Source organism: Coturnix japonica, chromosome 3 (assembly GCF_001577835.2).
Source record: "Coturnix japonica isolate 7356 chromosome 3, Coturnix japonica 2.1, whole genome shotgun sequence".
NCBI classification, from domain to species: Eukaryota; Metazoa; Chordata; class Aves; order Galliformes; family Phasianidae; genus Coturnix; species Coturnix japonica.
This window is the reverse complement of record NC_029518.1, coordinates 99,168,980-99,190,073: the sequence shown is the minus strand read 5'-3', so window position 1 is coordinate 99,190,073 and position 21,094 is coordinate 99,168,980.

The following is a 21,094-nucleotide window of genomic DNA, read 5'->3' as shown; positions in this document are numbered from 1 at the left end:
TGTGTTTCTTTTAAGAGTCAGATCAAACTCCTCTTGTTTTTTTTTTACTCAGTCCATCCCAAATCTGCACTATTTATTCAATCTTTGAATTCTTGTATATAAAAAACTAAAATTCATTAATGTGTACAGCAGGTTCACAGCAGTGTCCTGCTCAGGGAAGCATCATCCATACTGAAAGGTGGTATTCTGGAGTGGAGCTTTGCTTCAGTGCATTAACAGGTGCTTCTATTTCTTTTCAGCCCCGGACACTGGGGGGCCACTTCGTGTTTTATGACTATTGTGACTTCGTATTTTATGACTATTCCACATCAGTTTACAACATAGGAAAGACATTCCACTGGGATTGGACCACACTCAATCACAGCACATAAATGTATCTTGTGACTTTTAAATCTATCCAAAAGATCTTACTGCTGATATACACAGGAAATGTATGAACAAACATAAGGTGTGGGTCACTATATCAGGAAATGGCAATTAAGCCACTCCTGGAACTTTCTTTGGATTTTGCTCAACTATAAAGAGCTTCATTCTACCTGTGAGGAAACTAAGCCAAAGAAGAAAAGGGACAACACCTTTTCTCTTATATGTGACATCACTGGAATAAGGGGTCTGAGTTCAGACCAATACTACACACACTGTTGGGTTATTCTGCACAATGTGCTGTATTTTTTTGCTGGGTGTATATCCACTCCCAAATGGATAACAACAAAATTGGCACCCCAGCAGTGCCATGCAGATAATGGTTTGAATCCAATGGGCTTCATAGCTACATTATGATGGCCTTGTGACCATGCTAAGAAACCTTATGAGATTGATTCAGCCTATGAAAATACCCAGAGAACATGGTCTGGTAACTGAACATTCTGGGTGGTAAACAGGTTGCAGATAGATTAATCATTTATTATTTCAGTACTGTACTCTGACACATGATACAAATCAGTAACACAACCTATCACACTACAGACTTCATGCCATTCAGGTATCTGTGTTCTCAGGCTTGAATAAGGTAAAGGTCAGTTTCATGAAGTAGAGACAGGGATCACACTCATGTTAATGAAGAGTAAATTCTAAACTGGAGGGATATTTTTGTCTGCTGAGTTGTCTGACTCTTCCTCCAGTTACACACAGAAAGAGGGTCATTCTATCACTCCAACAACAGGAAACACAAAACATTTCTAGACTCTGAATTAAAGTAGATTAAAACACTGCCACACTTCTTCAGTTGTCAGGTGTCAATCAAACCACAGAATCATAGAATGGCCTGGGTTGAAAGGACCACAATAATCACTCAGTTCCAACCCCCTGCTATGTGCAGGGTCACCAACCAGCAGCCCAGGCTGCCCAGAGCCACATCCAGCCTGGCCTTGAATGCCTGCAGGGATGGGGCATCCACAGCCTCCTTGGGCGGCCTGTGCCAGTGCATCACCACCCTCTGGGGGAAAAACTTCCTCCTCAGATCCAGCCTGAACCTCCCCTGTCTCAGTTTCAAACCATTCCCCCTTGTCCTATCACTGCCCACCCTCATAAACATTCCTTGGAATAAATTTATTTGGTAGTACTTTCAAAGTCAGAAGATGACCATTCCCTGATATTGTTACCCTCCTATGTCAATAGTATTCAATCAAGTATATCACTTTCATGTTCTATGACTCTATGTTTATGAAAAGACAGATCACAGCAACACGCTCTTAGGTAGCTCTGTTTGAAACCTCTGTTCATCTAATGCAACCTTGATCAAATTGAGCTTGATCAAATTATAAATAAATACAAATGGATTTTGTAACAAAAATGTTCATTCTGCATTTAGAAGACACAATCAGCTTACTGTGTACTAGAAGATACAGAAGATATTTTAAAATGGCATAAACCTGAAAGTTTGGACAAGTACTTGATATCTATAGAAGTCAACATTCTGAAGGCACACCAAAGAACCACAGAACTGAAGGGTCTCAAGAGATCATTGAGTCCAACCACTCTGCTAAAGCAGTTCCCTACAAAAGGTGGCACAGTTTGGCATCCAGATGAGTCTTGAGTATCTCCATAGAAGGAGACTCCTCCACCTCTCTGGGCAGCCTGTGCCAGTGCTGTCATTCTGACAATAAAGAAGTTCTTCCTTGATGAAATATCAGATGTACCGATATTCCCCCATACTCCAGAGAAATAAATTTTAAATAACAGTAATTAATTAGAAATGCAACTCTCGTTATTGTCCACAATTCAGTGTGAAATGGGTTAATTTACTTGAAGAGTGCCTTTTGAACTAAAAAACTGAGATTTAGACTTCACTTCAGAGGTTTCTCACCCAGACAGGTGGAAGCTGTGCTTTCTAAGCAGAAAATATAATTTGCTTTTTAAATTCTGCTTCTGAGATAAATACAAGTAGGTATTTTCTTTTCATTACCAGATCTAATAGGACTTAGATATTAACTACACTAGTCTTCATAACACAGTGCCGAACCACTGCTGATCAAGAAACATTGGATAACATTTCTAATACCGAAATTAAATCCTTTGTACATTACCTCTTCCTGGAGATACTTCTATTGCTTGGGAAGAGTGGTGGAAGTTAGAGGCTTTCCTCACGCCAGGGCTGTATATATATACCCATTCCCTTTCTTTGTCAATATTTATTGCAGATAAATGACATCACCTTCGGGGCTGTGCATGTTAGAATAAATTATTTTTCTTAAGGATCAGGTGACTGCAAATAAACCAATCCAACCACATTCATCTTCTTTTTATCTTTTCATTTTCCTCATCTCCAGGGCAGGAAAAGAGAAGATCACGGGCCTGCTCTTTTTCAACATAAAAACATCTGTAGACCGATAAACAATCTGATGTGTTCACAAAACCAAAGCTCAACTTTAGGGATGCTGCTTTGTGATTCTCAGTTCTGGTTCTGGCAAAAGAGTGGTATAAAAGATCAGCACACTGTGAAATGCTGATATTTTCTTTTAAGTAACTTCTGAACTTTAATTTAATATATAAAATGTATATTGCTTTAGATCACTGAGGCCAACAGGCTGTGGCACAGGGCACTATTTATAAGCACCATAAAGGCTGTCCCATGTGTTGCTGAAGAGTAAGCTACTTGCAAAGTGGGTATAAATGTGTTTTCTTATCTGTCCCCCTTGGTTTGAAGAGATGTTTGAATGTATGGCTTGTGTTTGGTTTTCCTTCAGGGTAGCATCACTTAACTCACACTTCATATCATCTTTGTTTCCACTGTCCTTAATAAAGTACCATCACAAAGTCAACTCTGACAGCTCCTCACTGCTCATCTCTGCTGTGTTTAAACACAACTTATCTTGCTTCCTTCTAAGGTACCTGCTAGCTTTTAGAAGTCATAAAGCACCTCCTCATTCTTTAGTTCCCTTCCTCATCCTTGCCTTTATTTCAATGTCTCCTCATTCAGCAACATTCTGGTTGATGCTCAGCTGAGTTTACTGTTCACAGTACAACTCAGTTTCTTTATTTCCTGTTTCCTACAGAACTTCTGAAGCTGTTGATATTGCCAGCATTTTAATATTGGATTATAGCTCCTATGCAACACAGCTGCTTTTGTTCTTTATTTGTATAATGGGTACAACTATGGGAAGTCATTAACATTCCTACATCCTTCAGTGTTCTCAGAGAAGGGCAAGGGTCTTTTATGTCTGTGAAAACTTTTCGTGTGTTAACTTTGATGAGACTACTGTTATCACCATAAGAAGCCCAATAAACTACTTACCGTGGTTATTAAGATTGCATCTCACTATTGACTATAAGGGGAGGCAGAATCTAGCAGTTCCACCTACTCAGTGTCTTGGGAGACTGTTTTGCCTTTTTCCCTTCTACCATATAGAAAATATTTATCTAAGCCTGACGGGAAGATTTAAAGTGAAAACACACATTCCCCTCTGAATCACTCCATCCAGTACACTCAGTAATTTTCATTAAATCGCTACAGTCACCTGAGCTGTATTTGTATTGCTAAAATGAAATAATATTTTGCAAGTATTCTTTTAAAACGTGCCACACCTGTTTAAATAGTCAAATCCATTTATCTTATAAAGAATATCTGTCAGATACGTTACAAATCATGGTCAATGGGTAAAAGAATTGGGAAGAAAACAGAGATTAATAAAACTGACATCCGGGTCAATGGTACTGAGAGCAATTCAGCATACCAACTCCCTCTTAACTTAAGTGGACTATCTGAAAGGGTGGAGTAATTTAATTTAACAAAAATATGAAGAAAATAAAAAAAGGATTAATTCCACAGTTTTCTACAAATGTACAGGTATACTCTTTATTGGGTATGGAGCTGGTTGGAGGGCTTTGCCCAGAGCATGGTGGTAAATGGAGTTCAATGCCCTACAGAGGGATCCGGACAGGCTGTGTCAGTGAGTTGAGGCCAATGGGAAGAATGAGAAGACAAAGAGTTCAAGAAGTGTACAAGTGTCGGGTCCTGAACTTTAGTCACAATAACCTCAGGCAATGTTACATGCTTGGGGCAGAGTGGCTGTAAAGCTGCATGGAGGAAAAGTGTCTGGTGACATCAGTTGATGCTTGGCCATACAAGAGACAGAAGTGTGTCCAGGTGGCCAAGAAGGCCAATGGCAACCTGGTTTGTATCAGAAATAGTGTAGCCAACAGGAGCAGGAGGTGATTGTCCCTCTGTACTCAGCTCTGGTGAGGCTGCACCTCAAATACTCAGTTCATTTTTGGGCCCCTCACTACAGGAAAGACATGGAGGCCCTGGGGTGTGTTCAGAGAAAGGCAATGAAGCTGTGATGGGTCTGGAGCACGATCCCATGTGAAGCAGCTGAGGTTACTGGGTTTAATCTGGAGAAGAGGCTCAGAGGAGACCTTCTCACTCTCTACAGCTCCCTGAAAGGATGTTGTGGTGAGAAGGGGGTCAGCCTCTGCTCTCACATAACAGTGATAGGATTAGAGGCCTGAAGTTGTGGATATTAGGAAGAATTTCTTCTCTAAAGGAGTGATGATGCATTGGCACAGGCTGTGAAGGGAGTTGGTGGAGTCACTGACCCTAGAGGTATTCAAGGAATGTTTGGACATTGTGTTGATGGTTTAGTGAGAATTATTAGTGATGGGTGGATGGTTGGACTGGGTACAGGCTGCGCGGGAAATGGCAGAGTCCACATCCCAGGAGGTGTTCAAGAAACGTGGAGATGTGGCACTGAGAGACGTGGTTAGTGGGCGGGGTGGGTGGGGATGGATTGATGGTTGGACTGGATGGTCTTTTCCAACTTTAATGATTCCTTGATTTTATGTATGTATTTTAAAAGTGGATAAATCTATGGAAAAATCTATAGGAAGTTAGTTTAAAACATAAACAAATTCATCTGGAGAGATTTGACTGTGGAAAGTCTGAACTGTGAGAACCTGATCTGAGGTCAAGGGAAGGCAAAATTCCAGTTTCTCCATTTCTTTGATTCCCCCGAATTTAATGGCAGCAGGATCTTTGAAGGCTGATGGATTACAGATTTGGAATTGCTGAGCATGGACAACTCGCATGTTAAAAATACTGACAACAGCACAACTCTAATACTGTTTTGACGACCTGGAGGAGCTGTGTATTCATCTAGCATTGACAGCAGGTGCAATAACTCTACCCTTCCTATAGGAACACATGCTGTGATTCCTGCATTCAGCCTTAGGAGAGCAAAGTCATGCTCCTTGGCTTTTCTTTACTATTTTCAATACAAGCTGTTGTACCAATTGTATCAGTGCCCACCCTGGAACAACTGCTGTCTTTCAGGGCTGAAATGAGCTTTCTCTTTACTCATGAATCATTTCAGGCACTAGAGACTAAGTTGATTTTGCAGGACTTGCAGTGTGACTTCTCATCACATCTCACCTACAGCTTACGTAGCTAATGACTTCAGCTGTAGATATCTTTGACTGAAACAGGCTCTACAAACAATTAATGTTCCTCATGTATGCATTTTTTGTTTGCTCCAGGCATTTACTTGGAAAAGGTGTTTCTTTAACATGTCAGTACTGATGGTAATCCAGGGCATTTTGCCATGAATACCTTAAAAATGTTCCAGCCTTAATCACAGAGCCATAGAATGGCTTGGGTTGGAAGAAAGCTCAAAGATCATCTAGTTTCAACCTCCCTCACATAGGTAGCCTTGCCAGCCACTAAATCAGACTGCCCAGGCACCCATGAAACCTGGTCTTTAATGCTGCCAGGAATGGGGTTGCCCACCCTTTTCTGGGCAACCTGTACCTCATCACCATCTGAGTGAAGAATTTCTTCCTAACATCTAACCTAAACCTCCCCTTTTTCAGTTTAAATCCATTGCCCCTTGTTCTATCACCACCTACCTTCATAAAAAAGTCAATCCTTCATTCTGCTCATAAGCGTTTTGATCTTTTCCTACACTTGATGCAGGAGTATAACTAAGATGTGTTGCTTAGCAGGAAGATTGGTCTTTGCATAACATTGTCCAGTTGACAAAAAAATGTGTTTAATTTGTGAAGGCTGAAAAGGATGTTAAAGTGTAGAAGAAAACAGGGAAATCAGATTCACATATAGTGAGTCCTACATGGTCTATTTCATTGCACTGGTTGCAGCAAGCACATGAGAAATTCATTAAAGATTCTCCATCTGAAATGACAGTACACCACAATGAAGAGTCATCTGGAAACGATGTTGCTGATTAATTACAATATTAATAGTAATAATGATTGAATTAACTGCATCTGGCCATGGCCAAACTCATTTGCAGCAGCTTCTTACCTTGCTTGTAACAGCAGAGAGGTTTTAATACCCTGAAGTGGGAAGGTGCTTGATAAAGGCTGGATTGAACTCATGTTACTATGGGATGTGTTACATACCCTGTCACTCAAGTGAGAGGGCTTTCTGCATGCCTTGCTCAAGTGGGGCCATTCCACAGTCTGACAAGCAGAAATCATAGATGGAAAAGTGGGAAGAGGGAGTATTTAACTGCATGAAAAAGGCCCTGATAAAAAGGAAAAACCCAAAACACTTTAATGGAAGCTATAGAGTTCTGGTTTCTACATCCTGTAATACCTTTGCCTTTTACAGAGATAGAAAATGTACACACAGTCCAGGAAGCAGGGTCTGGAACATTGACTTTTGAATGCTATAATGAGCTGTAGAAGAATAATTGGTAAAGAAATTGCTTCTTGGCTGAAACCAATACATTTCTTTTACAAGTTTCTGATATTGGTAGGTACCCAGTTATTCACGCTAATGTCGAAGATATCTAATTACATGTGCTTACATTAGTGCTTTTCTGTGATCAAGGTGGGGAAAGGCAAATACAGACATTTCTTAATAAGTTAATAAGTAGATTCTTTGGAAAGAAGTCATAGAAAATAATTGTGTTTAACTAAAAGGGGGCAAGAACAATGTGGGAGTCTGCATTTGAGCTAGTTAACCCATCAGAGTGAAGGAGCTCTTCTAGATTTAGGCCTAAATCTAAAAGCAATAGAATGAATCAAGATATCCAAGGCAGTGCTAAAAATGTTACACACGACACAAGATAGACCTGTTTCCTTCTGAAGGGCACTTGGAGGCTTGGCTGGGTACTCAGGGGCACTACAACATTTTCTGGACTCCCAGAATGGGATTAAATGCCTTATATGAATTTAAAGGGTTTCCTGGGAGAGCCTTATCTCATACCAAGACATGTACTTGTTGGCAAGCTTATTACATCTCAGACTGTGGTCTTCATTAATTTAGATTCAGATGAAATTGCAGAAGAAGGGCAGAGGAGACCAACACCACTCAAGGTACTCATTTTTCAAACATGGGTAGTGCAATAACTTTGATTTCTTTTGGCATACGATACCACCACTACAACCAAACAGACCAATCTCAGCCTTTTAATAACCAGAACTCAGATTACCGAAGTCTGTACCATCGTCTTCTTCATCTATACCCAGTTCTCTGTGTCTCTGGAGAAAGATAGTCAGTTCTAAGATGGGATGTGTGTTGCTCTGAATGTCTCACCTTAAAGCAGACACATAATTTAATTAAAAACATACTTTAGTTAACTAACAATTAAGGGAATTTGGAGCAATTACTATACATTACAGATATTTTAGTCCCGGAGAAGTGAATCTCACCTCCTACTCTTCTGCAATGTAAAGAACTGAAGCTGTCTGTTACCTATGGACAAGTTTAATTTGGATCAAACATCCCCAAATGAATCTTTACAGATAAAAAGTCACATAAAATCCTGCCTTCAGCAGCCAGAAGCTGTTTTAGAAGCACTGTGAACAAATATTCATAGCCTCTGTTTTTGAGTGACTGATGTCTCATTAACTGTGTCTGCACCAGCAAGTTGAACTTGATAGAAAAATCATATTCCAGTGATTTGGGCCTCATGGCTTTGCTTCACCTACCATTCCAAAATCAAGTGCATTTATTGACTGTGGACAGGTTAAGGCGTCATCTTTGTCCTGTATTCTGACTTTTGCAGTGATTTATTGGTTTAAAAGCTGAAATAGGGACACCTTTCCCTTTGGTTTCCCATTCTGGGACTCTATCCCTTCATCCAGGTCACTGATTGAGGTGTTGAACAAGACCAGACCAAACCCAGCACCAACTCCCAGGGAACATCACTGGCTACAGCCTTCAACCAGACTGTGCCACTGATCACAGCCCTCTAAGCAATGCCAGTCTGCCCACTCATCTGTCTGAAATTCATAAGCTTACCTATGAGTGTTGTTGGAGACAACGTCAAACACTGTGCTGAAGCCAAGGTACACAGCACCCACCATTCTCCCTCCCTATTTACGCAACCTATTATGACATGGAAGTCTTTTCCAGTGTCTGGGCCTTAATTTTAAAACCACCTCTCATAAGCAGACTCTTCAGTAAATAGGAAAGCTGCCCCAAAAGTATTGCCTCCTATTTTATGTATGTTTGCCCACAACATCAGAGGTGGATGCTGGTGAGATGGCAGTAGAAGTTGTACCTTCCCACCAATATCTCCTTCCATGTTGTTGCTATATGACAGGGGCAGTCTGACAGAATGGCATCTGTTGTGGAAATGGAAGCAAAAGGGTAGAATTGAATTCCACAATGAGGGGTGCGTGGTACTTAACAGCAGTGATAACAGCAACGGTGGTCATCTCCACTGGTGCAGGTTGTTATGAGGACGGCATGGTGGCTTTTGTTCACAGCTGGTGGCAGTGCACAGCTAATGGTGGTGACTCATTGAAAAATAGTGTTTGGTAGCTGATAATTTGCTCATCCCGTGGTGCTCTTTGTATCTGTTGTAGTTTTCATGGAAATTAATAGGCAGCATTACTTTTGAAGTGACCTATTTATTTCTGTGCTTCATTTAGGTTCTACAGACAGAGTTCTGCGCTGCTTTAAACAGGTTGTGATACTGCATGATTACAGATCCTAGAGTCCCAGAGTTCAATAATGCTTCACATTCAGATTTCTCTTTGAGAATACTTTATTACAGCACCAGCCTGGGCAGCTACAGTGTGGAGAGCATTAAAGAAGATTCACTGCAGCCTATGGGCCATCCAGCACTTTGGCTTGGATTATTATTATTATTACATTGAAGGCTGCAATTTTTTTTCTGATCATATATTCATCTTGGTCTGGTTCCTTCTTCTTCCTTTTAAAAAGAAGAATAAATAAATCCCTCTGTTCTTGTTGCTCAGTCTGTTTGCTTCTATTTTTCTTCTGAAAGTTACCAGTTCCACAAACAACTTGAGTAGCTGGGGAAGGTCTCCATACCACATGTGGCCAAATATACCCTCACTAAAAGTCCCACTGCCAGAGGGGTAATGTTGCTTACAAGAAGAAATGAAGTTATTAACATTATCACAGGTGAAAATTTCCAGTAGAGAAGAACTGCCAGCTTCAAGTATCTGCAGGAATTAAGCCACCTTTTTCTTTACTGCATTCATGTAGTATTTTAAGTGTAAGGCTGAGCTTCCACAACTCTCTTGCAGTATTTGTTTTACATACTGAGTCATTTCTCTACTAATATTTACAGAGCAATATACCATAATCCATAATCCTCTTTGGAATATCAACATGCAAACTTATGTCTTGTAATAGTTAAAGGAATTAAATAGCTAATTTGTAGGTTTTTACTAATAAGATGGTGGTTAATGCACCCCAGAATAAAACATCTTGGTTCTAGCTTATTATCATCCAGTTTGCATTTATCATAGAACCATAGATTCAAAGAATGGCCTGGGTTGCAATGGCCCACGGTGCTCATCCAGCTCCAACCCCCTGCTGTGTGCAGGGTCACCAACCAGCAGCCCAGGCTGCCCAGAGCCACATCCAGCCTGGCCTTGAATGCCTGCAGGGATGGGGCATTTATGTCCTTTGTTATTCTTTTGCTTCNTGTAATACCTTTGCCTTTTACAGAGATAGAAAATGTACACACAGTCCAGGAAGCAGGGTCTGGAACATTGACTTTTGAATGCTATAATGAGCTGTAGAAGAATAATTGGTAAAGAAATTGCTTCTTGGCTGAAACCAATACATTTCTTTTACAAGTTTCTGATATTGGTAGGTACCCAGTTATTCACGCTAATGTCGAAGATATCTAATTACATGTGCTTACATTAGTGCTTTTCTGTGATCAAGGTGGGGAAAGGCAAATACAGACATTTCTTAATAAGTTAATAAGTAGATTCTTTGGAAAGAAGTCATAGAAAATAATTGTGTTTAACTAAAAGGGGGCAAGAACAATGTGGGAGTCTGCATTTGAGCTAGTTAACCCATCAGAGTGAAGGAGCTCTTCTAGATTTAGGCCTAAATCTAAAAGCAATAGAATGAATCAAGATATCCAAGGCAGTGCTAAAAATGTTACACACGACACAAGATAGACCTGTTTCCTTCTGAAGGGCACTTGGAGGCTTGGCTGGGTACTCAGGGGCACTACAACATTTTCTGGACTCCCAGAATGGGATTAAATGCCTTATATGAATTTAAAGGGTTTCCTGGGAGAGCCTTATCTCATACCAAGACATGTACTTGTTGGCAAGCTTATTACATCTCAGACTGTGGTCTTCATTAATTTAGATTCAGATGAAATTGCAGAAGAAGGGCAGAGGAGACCAACACCACTCAAGGTACTCATTTTTCAAACATGGGTAGTGCAATAACTTTGATTTCTTTTGGCATACGATACCACCACTACAACCAAACAGACCAATCTCAGCCTTTTAATAACCAGAACTCAGATTACCGAAGTCTGTACCATCGTCTTCTTCATCTATACCCAGTTCTCTGTGTCTCTGGAGAAAGATAGTCAGTTCTAAGATGGGATGTGTGTTGCTCTGAATGTCTCACCTTAAAGCAGACACATAATTTAATTAAAAACATACTTTAGTTAACTAACAATTAAGGGAATTTGGAGCAATTACTATACATTACAGATATTTTAGTCCCGGAGAAGTGAATCTCACCTCCTACTCTTCTGCAATGTAAAGAACTGAAGCTGTCTGTTACCTATGGACAAGTTTAATTTGGATCAAACATCCCCAAATGAATCTTTACAGATAAAAAGTCACATAAAATCCTGCCTTCAGCAGCCAGAAGCTGTTTTAGAAGCACTGTGAACAAATATTCATAGCCTCTGTTTTTGAGTGACTGATGTCTCATTAACTGTGTCTGCACCAGCAAGTTGAACTTGATAGAAAAATCATATTCCAGTGATTTGGGCCTCATGGCTTTGCTTCACCTACCATTCCAAAATCAAGTGCATTTATTGACTGTGGACAGGTTAAGGCGTCATCTTTGTCCTGTATTCTGACTTTTGCAGTGATTTATTGGTTTAAAAGCTGAAATAGGGACACCTTTCCCTTTGGTTTCCCATTCTGGGACTCTATCCCTTCATCCAGGTCACTGATTGAGGTGTTGAACAAGACCAGACCAAACCCAGCACCAACTCCCAGGGAACATCACTGGCTACAGCCTTCAACCAGACTGTGCCACTGATCACAGCCCTCTAAGCAATGCCAGTCTGCCCACTCATCTGTCTGAAATTCATAAGCTTACCTATGAGTGTTGTTGGAGACAACGTCAAACACTGTGCTGAAGCCAAGGTACACAGCACCCACCATTCTCCCTCCCTATTTACGCAACCTATTATGACATGGAAGTCTTTTCCAGTGTCTGGGCCTTAATTTTAAAACCACCTCTCATAAGCAGACTCTTCAGTAAATAGGAAAGCTGCCCCAAAAGTATTGCCTCCTATTTTATTATGTTTGCCCACAACATCAGAGGTGGATGCTGGTGGGATGGCAGTAGAAGTTGAACCTTCCCACCAATATCCCATTCCATTTTGTTGCCATATGACAGGGGCAGTCTGACAGAATGGCATCTGTTGTGGAAATGGAAGCAAAAGGGTAGAATTGAATTCCACAATGAGGGGTGCGTGGTACTTAACAGCAGTGATAACAGCAACGGTGGTCATCTCCACTGGTGCAGGTTGTTATGAGGACGGCATGGTGGCTTTTGTTCACAGCTGGTGGCAGTGCACAGCTAATGGTGGTGACTCATTGAAAAATAGTGTTTGGTAGCTGATAATTTGCTCATCCCGTGGTGCTCTTTGTATCTGTTGTAGTTTTCATGGAAATTAATAGGCAGCATTACTTTTGAAGTGACCTATTTATTTCTGTGCTTCATTTAGGTTCTACAGACAGAGTTCTGCGCTGCTTTAAACAGGTTGTGATACTGCATGATTACAGATCCTAGAGTCCCAGAGTTCAATAATGCTTCACATTCAGATTTCTCTTTGAGAATACTTTATTACAGCACCAGCCTGGGCAGCTACAGTGTGGAGAGCATTAAAGAAGATTCACTGCAGCCTATGGGCCATCCAGCACTTTGGCTTGGATTATTATTATTATTACATTGAAGGCTGCAATTTTTTTTCTGATCATATATTCATCTTGGTCTGGTTCCTTCTTCTTCCTTTTAAAAAGAAGAATAAATAAATCCCTCTGTTCTTGTTGCTCAGTCTGTTTGCTTCTATTTTTCTTCTGAAAGTTACCAGTTCCACAAACAACTTGAGTAGCTGGGGAAGGTCTCCATACCACATGTGGCCAAATATACCCTCACTAAAAGTCCCACTGCCAGAGGGGTAATGTTGCTTACAAGAAGAAATGAAGTTATTAACATTATCACAGGTGAAAATTTCCAGTAGAGAAGAACTGCCAGCTTCAAGTATCTGCAGGAATTAAGCCACCTTTTTCTTTACTGCATTCATGTAGTATTTTAAGTGTAAGGCTGAGCTTCCACAACTCTCTTGCAGTATTTGTTTTACATACTGAGTCATTTCTCTACTAATATTTACAGAGCAATATACCATAATCCATAATCCTCTTTGGAATATCAACATGCAAACTTATGTCTTGTAATAGTTAAAGGAATTAAATAGCTAATTTGTAGGTTTTTACTAATAAGATGGTGGTTAATGCACCCCAGAATAAAACATCTTGGTTCTAGCTTATTATCATCCAGTTTGCATTTATCATAGAACCATAGATTCAAAGAATGGCCTGGGTTGCAATGGCCCACGGTGCTCATCCAGCTCCAACCCCCTGCTGTGTGCAGGGTCACCAACCAGCAGCCCAGGCTGCCCAGAGCCACATCCAGCCTGGCCTTGAATGCCTGCAGGGATGGGGCATTTATGTCCTTTGTTATTCTTTTGCTTCATCTTCTATCATCCCAGACAGTATTTCCAATTTATTAGGCTCTTTTTGAATTCCAAACCCATCCTGTACACAATGTGGATCATCAACCAGCTTGGTGCCAGTGAAGTTTTTTATAATTGGACTCCCTGTTCAACTGTGCAAGTAAACAATGAAAACAGTGATTGCCTCCTGCAACAGGGGAGCCCTCGGGGCCCTTACCTGATATGAATTCTTCACGTCAGTGTGAGATGTGAATTGAAACATTCCAAGTTTCAGCTAAATGTGTGTGTGTGTGCTTTTTGCAGGCATTTAATCCAAATGCATTTTCTTTGTTTATGTGATGACATATAGGACAATGTCAGAAGTCTCACTAAAGATGAAGTGTGTCTTGTCTATTACTTTCAGTTTAATCATCTTGCCAATTATCCATCTGTTAGCTGACATCTGATACACCTCCCCCCCCTTGGACTGGAAACATGAGATATACCTGCTGCAAGCTAATTAAGATGTTTATTGATTAGCGAAGACACCTTGAGGTAATAAGCAGAGCAACAAGTAATCAAAATCAGTAATCCAACTAACGAATAAAATCTGTTCTCCAATTAACCAATCATCAAGCTACTTACATTAATAGACTGTTACATAACTACACAAGTGATTATTCACAGACACGAAACTGTTAATTATGGATCCTAAATCTCACAAATCAGTTGGAGCAACTGTTAAACAGTAGTTCTTCTGTATAGTGATACAGTGCTATGCCCTCTGTACCAAGGCTTCTGGGTGGTGACCTGGTGCAAATGGGGTTCTCTGCTGCCACTATGGACTCAGATCCACTGCTTGGTGTGGCCTAGGTCTGTAGATGTCTATTCTCCTACTGCTGTAAGATTTACCTACAACTCTTCTTTGATTCTATTTTCATTTCCCATTTTTTTCTAAGTTTGGGACAATATTTTTGTTCTTTTGGAACTTTTTTCCTTCTTTTCCCTCATCTTACTCTCAATAAACAGTCCTTCCCAAATTACAAATATTCATCAATTCTAGTTTTTTCTGTCCTATATATGATATAATTCTGGCCTCATATGTCTTTCCTGATAAGGCAGGTATGAATACCATTGCAACTACTAACGCCTCAATCTTCATCCAGTTCTTACTGGTTGTACTTTACCATATAAAGTCACTGGATGTGATTATTTTGTTTTAGCATTGTTTCCTTTGCACAACTCAAGTTGAACGCAAGCAGGTTTTTATCTCATGTGCAGGTAGGCTGCATACCACAGCAGCAGGGTAACTGATTTCTCACACTTCTACTCTCTACTCTTGTGGTTCCCTTTTAAGGACTCAGCTATTGTGAGGCCTCACCGTCTGACAAGTCCTCTTGATGGCTGGTTGGAACTTTAACACGTAGAATGTATTCTGTTCTCAAGAAAGCTTTTATAGCCTTATTACTTTTACCCTAAAATGTGATCTGGGGTTTTTCCTTATACTGAAACAGACTGACATAGTCCAAAATTACGATGATTCAATTGCTTCTTCTTTCCCCTTTTCAGGTTCAAGTTCTGTATTCATTCTTCCCAAAGGTCTAAATCACCTTTGAGGTGAGGTGATTATCTTCATGAATTTGGTGGTTCATGATTCAATGATCTCTTTGATTAGTTCCATGAGTATTGGTGGTGATTTTCTTCAAACTCAAGTACCCCTCTGCCATCTCACTGCAATCTTAAGCTTGCATTTGTCCTAACTTCTGCTAAAAGCAAGACAATCTACATGGAGATTTACTGCATTTCTGCTATGTATGTGGGTCACTGATAAAGATGTTAAAGAGTACTGGGTCCTAAGATGGATGCCTGGAGGACACCACTTGTCACTGGCCTCCACCTGGATGTAGAGCCACAACACCGTGGCTGTAACCATCCAAACAGTTCCTTATCCACTGAATAGTCCACCCTTCAAATCTGTATCTTTACAATTTAGAAATAAGAATGTGGTGTGAGACTGAATCTAAGGCCTTGCAGCAATCCATCTTCCTTTGTCTACTGAAGCTGTCACTCTACCATATAAGGCCAACATATTGTTGAGGCATGGCCTTGTTCAGCCATGCTGGTTTCCTGCCTCCTCTGCTTTATTTCTTACACTAGGGGATGGAAAGCTCTTGGGCTTTCAGGAAAGAGTATGTTTGTCTTGCTTGTCCTTTGCTTTTTGAAAAGCAAATGCTTTGGATCAGTGAAGTACCACTCCCATGGACCTAGAAAGTGTTTACCAGGAAACATTCTGTTTGTCAAAGCAATTTTTCTTTCACATTCTATATTGCACTAGAGCACTTGTTTCACAAGAACACTTCTAGTGCCAAAAATAAATTGCAAACTCTCTTCACCTTATCAAATAAACAGTTAATGTATATTTACCTTAAAATCACGTCATCATCTAAAAGCCTAATTTTAAGAGTAAACTATGGCTGCTTTCCTCAAATTCTCTTCTACATCTTTCTTTTTCTCCCTTAACCCTTAATTCTGACCAAGGCAAAAACTATTCAAGCAGGAGGTACAGAACTTTTAATCATCAAATTATTATTTATTGCTCGGTATGACTTTTATTACATGTAGTGGAGCCTGGGATTTGGCAAGCTTCAGGACTACTAGTAGTCCTATGACCCTGCAGAGTATGCTGGTGGAGCAGGTATGGGGGAGGCGAGCTGGTATATGGGGCTTCTTGGAATTAATCCTCAGTGGTGCTGAGACGTCAATTTCCATCACATTTATGCACACCGATGACTCTTACGACTCACCCAAAAGGCTCAGTGATTCCCAGCTTGTTTCTGGGATGCCTTTTTATTTTTTTTTTCATATTCTTTTTTCCCCAGTTTATTTCTGTGATGCATTTCCATGTGTGTGTTTTCCTTCTCAAATACCTGAGCCACCAACTTCTGTATCTCAACTCTTCCTCTCTCTCAGTTTATACTTCGCTGTCTTTCTGAAGACTTTCCCTCTGCTCTTTCCCAGCAGCAGCAGATGCATTCACCTGGGCCATCTCGGAGTGATACCAAGGATCTCAGAAAGACATGCTGAAGTGTTCCTTGGTAAAGCTGGCAGCTGGGATTACAGAGCTAGAGGGTTAGCTGAGGAAATGGCCACAAGTTGTATCAGATGAGGTTTAGACTGGACATAAGAAGGAACTTTTTCTCTCAGAGAGTGGTCAGGCACTGGAATGGCTGCCCAGGGAGGTGGTGGAGTCACCATCCCTGGTAGTGTACAAGAGGCATCTGGATAGGGAGCTAGGAGATATGGGTTAGGGGTTTTCTGTAGGTATGGTAAAGGGAGGACGGTTGGACTAGATGATCTTGTAGGCCCTTTCCAACCTTTAATTCTATGATTCATTCTGAGCGTAGAATGTACCTGTTTTCAGGTAGATTTGTATTCGTACTTCTCTGTTGCAAGTCTGATGAGCTTGCTGGCTCTGTTGTATCTGTAGGTGATAAGTTTAACAGGTGAATGAAGCCTCATGCACTGTTTTTCTCTTCCTATCATGTTCATATTTGCAGTGGGTGTATCTCATCAGTTAGCTGCCTGTCCAAGCTGTACATCAGGTCAAATATTCAAGGACAGCTTGGTTGGCTGAAATCTCCCATGAAGTGGAGGCTGATTTGGTAAACCTGGAGGTCCAGAAGGGTTGGGTGAGGGGTTCAATGCAACCTTTGCCCTGTGATCTCCCAAACATTGTCTTAAGGTCTTTTATCTTTCCTCCGGTCTGTTCAATGGAGCATTCATTTCCTAGACATGGTCATGGGCTTGTGAACTTGAGCACTTACCTCCAGAGGTCCCTTCCACCCTCAACTATTCAGTGAAACCAGAGGGGTTACTCACACCATCTGCATCTAACACACTCTGTGAGTCACCCTAGATTTCTTCTACGGAGAAAGGCTCCTCATCAATGCAGCACAGAGCATCATATACAGAGCTCCTTCCCTGATACACTTTCCCTGCCCTAAAGTGTAACCAGCTGTGCCAGCTGCCTCTGTTCTGAGTGGTGGACTCCCCTAGAAAGACTTAGTGGACTGCTTTCACTCTAAGCAGAGGTTATGCATGGATCATTTATAGTACCATGAGTGGGATGTTACCTCCAGGTAACAGCTTGAAGCCCAGTCTTCACTTCCTAGCCTGGAGCAGAGGCCATGAAATGCAGTGCTGACTGTTTCCAATGCAAAAGCAAATCCTGGTGGTTAATTTTCCCAAGTGTGAATTATCTTGCTGCCCTCTAATGGAGAGCAGCTATACCTTGCAGAGCAGGATTGCTAGAGATGCACTCTGCTCACACAGCCCTGTCCCCTGACTCCGTAGGATGGCCATCCCAGTGATAAGTAGGTGTTGTAATAGAAATAAGCCCACTGCTTTGCAAGCCCAGCCCTAAAGGATTCTGTGCAGTAAGTTTGCTCACAATGTGACATCTCATTGCAACACTGACATCCAGGCAGAAATTTATATCAACAGATGTATTATATGAACCAAAGTTTATTATATGAATACAGACCTGCTTCCAGCATGAGCAGCTGTATCACTGTAGGATAAATTCCTGGCACTGCAACTGAAATCCCAGTCTTGGTTTCTGCTATTTTATTTTTCATCAAGTGATGCCACCACTTTTAACAGTATCTGGAGATCTGTCATTTTAATCTGAATCATAGAGTCATAGTGTCACCAAGATTGGAAAAGACCTCCAAGATCATCCAGTCTAACAGTCCAATTACCACCAGTATTTCCCACTAAACCACATCCCTCAGTACCATATCTAAATGTTTATTGAACACCTTCAGGGATGGTGACTCCACCACCTCCATGGGCAGCACATTTCAGTGCCTGACTGCTCTTTCGGAGAACAAATATTTTGCAATATCCAACCTTTTTAATAACTGATAGAAGATTGCTTTCATTCATGGAAGTTGACTGAATATCACTAGTATTATACTGTGTTAGCTGATAAGACACAGATACCTTATTCTATAAAAACAGCAACTGATTTATAGCTGGTTTATAATCATCATGAAACCTCCTGACTCATTTCTTACTTCTGAGTTTTCTTATCTGTTATTTTGGGTTCTGGTATTCCCCTTAAACATTCTAAAAGTTGCACTGAACATATACTGCCTGCAGTTTGTTGCTTATACTCATCTACCATTTATAATACCATACAACCAATCATTTTAGCATCCAGATAGGGAACTAGGAGATATGGTTTAATGGTTTTCTGTAGGTATGGTAAAGAAAGGATGGTTGGACTAGATGGTCTTGTAGGTCCTTTCCAACCTCGTGGTTCTATGGTTCTATGATTTGGTAGAACATCTAGACTCACTTCAAGAGAAAGGTATCTTTCTTCCTGTCCTGCTCCTCCAATCTGAAAGGCCTGCACTGTCCTGGCCATAGGGAAATCTCTGTTTTGAAATGGATTTAAACTGGAGAAAGGTAGATTTAGACTAGATATTAGGAACAAAATCTTTCCTGTGAGAGTGGTGAGACAGTGGAACAGGTTGCCCAGTGAGGCTATGGATACTCCCACCCTTGAAGCACTCAAATCCAGGCTGGATGATCAACTTGGTCTAGTGGGGTCTATAGCAGGGGTTTGGAACTATATGGCCTTTCAGAGTCTTTTCCAATTCAATTGATTTTCTCATTCTCTGATTCTACGATGTCATGTTTGTATAGGATATTCAAAGGGAGGTGCTGTTTCTTTTATGGAGTTGAAGCCGTTCTAGATACAGTAGCAGTGTATTTATTAACTATTTTGTGCTCTATAATATCACACACTGGAGTATTTTGCTCTTCTATGGTAATCATGTCTAAGACTGAGGGAAGGACCATCAAGATGCATAGTTCCTTGGCATGTCTAACGCAGTCTTTTGACTACAGTTTTGGCAGCACAAATAGTTGATAGGATCGGGCCCTGATCCAAACAAATACTTAAGTATACAAGTAATTTTAAGCCCAGGTGGCTTTATGTTCAAGCCAAAGAATTCAGCACCTTGGAGAACCAAACTCTGCACATGTGCCTGTTAGTGTTAAATGTGTGATTCTGACACAAGCATGAGAAAGTTGTGGGGGGCAGAGTTCTGTTCTTACATCACCCTTGTTGAGTGTGAGAAATTCATAGACCATCTCCCATCCCCAAACTGCCAGTAGGTGATATCCATCTACCAGTGAGGTCTGGAAGTTGGATGTGATTACACAGACATACATACACAGGATGTTCATTGAAGCCCAAAAGACATGGAGAGGTACAGGAGACGCCTCCCTGACTTCAAGAATCATTTCTGTGGTGTGCTGGCAAGAAAGGGTGCCCTTCTGATGGTGCCTAACTGTCCCATACCTACAGAGAAAGTTGTGTTATGCAGGGTTCCACCTCCCACAGTCCCCTCTAAATTAAGGGGATACCCTCTATATTCAGAGCAAACGGTGTTAATGTGGACATCTGCTAAATCAGTTTAAATCCTAAATATACCAAGACAAAGTCTATCCCAAGTCTTTTTTAAAAAAAAATGGAAATCTAAACCAAGTTTTTATTTAAGAATAAAATAACCTCTGACAGTCGCCTGACCAAATGCAATTTTTAGTAATCATCTCTCTTATTTCTCCATAAAAATGACTACTGATGTTACTGAGAAGTGGCCCGAGCCCCAGGATTTCTTTTGGTTTACGAGCAAACTGCGTCTTTTTAGAGCTGAGTAATGTGGTAACATTTAGTGACGCAGACATTTCAACTTCTGATATTCAGTTTTCCACCAGAGGGCACTCCTCTATTTTTAATGAGGGAGACTTTCTGAACAGCAGGGACAGGTTTGCACAGTTCTGTATGAACTGCATGATTCTAGCTGCAATGCAGCAAGCAGAAAAATGCAGGAATAGTTGCACCTCATTGCACATCTGTCACTGCAACACATCATCTACTGCAACCCAGCTGGCTTGCTGTGCACAGCAAGCTTCCAGCATGACACATGTGCTGAGTTTATGTAGGTAAAATAATCAATAGGATCATACACCATGGATGTGGCTACAGTATGACTGAGCTTAGCCTGGGATTGAAAGGATCTGTGTCTATTTGAGCAGGGAGAAAGGAAGCCACCTTTCTGTGGAGTAAGCCATCCCCATGGCTGCCTACTGCTTCTGTCTTAGTGCATGGAAAGACATGCTTTTATAAAGGAAATCAAACTAAATGGGAAGTTGATGCACTTTGGATTTGGGGTGCTTGAGAATTAATAGCAACATAAAACAAGAAGCAAAGAGCTGCTCTGAAATATGTGGACAATGGAGAACCTGTTTGTTTACCTGGACTTCATCCTTGTGAAGAAGTTTCAGCAGTTTGAGGCCTCTTTCTTTGACTCTTAGAAACGTTTTTACTCATTTTTTAGAAAGATGGAACTGTATTTAAGGTATCATACTTGGAT